An 801-nucleotide genomic window follows, 5' to 3' on the forward strand; every position below is an offset into this window, starting at 1 on the left:
TCCGCGCCGGCCGCCCGCTCCGCCCCGGCGCTCCCAGGGCCCGGCGCTCCCAGGGCCGGGGCTGCGCCCGCACTGGGCATGCCCGGGCCGCACGGGGCCGCTGGGAAGTTGGGCGGGCACCCCCTGGGCGCTGGGCAGAGGCGGGGCATCGGAACGGGCTGGACGGGGGGAAGGGGCGGGCCGGGGAGCCTGGGAATTGTAGTTGGCGGGGCCTCCCAGCCCGTGGCCCCTCCTACCGCCCCTCCGATTCCCTGCGCAGTGACCTGTAATCCTCTTTCTTGGTCTCCCCAGTTTACCTCCTCTCCAGTGCTGGCCTTTCTTAGACGAATCCTAATGACAGGAGACCAATTAAATTGGGTTTACCTTGATTTGTTTGTAGGATGGCTTTCTGTAACTAAGAACTACTCCCGGTGTGGTGTTGCCCTCCAGTAATCTCAGCACTCAGGAGGCTGAGGCAAGAGGATAGCTGAGAGTTCGAGTCCAGCCTAGGGTACATAGCAAGACCCTGCCAAAGACAACAACAACAAAAAAGCCGGGCGTGGAAGCATACGCCTTTAATCCCAGCACTCGGGAGGCAGAGGTAGGAAGATCGCTGTGAGTTCGAGGCCACCCTGAGACTCCATAGTGAATTCCAGGTCACCCTGGGCTAGAGTGAGACCCTACCTCGAAAAATCAAACAAACAAACAAAAAAGTTTAGGTATGTACTTTGAGGCCTTGAGTTTGATTCCCGAGCCCGGCATACACAGGGCATGGTGGCCCAAGCCTGTAATCCCCCAAACTCAGGAGATAGGGACAGGAAA

The sequence above is a fragment of the Jaculus jaculus genome, chromosome 3 (genome assembly GCF_020740685.1).
Source record: "Jaculus jaculus isolate mJacJac1 chromosome 3, mJacJac1.mat.Y.cur, whole genome shotgun sequence".
Taxonomy (NCBI): Eukaryota; Metazoa; Chordata; class Mammalia; order Rodentia; family Dipodidae; genus Jaculus; species Jaculus jaculus.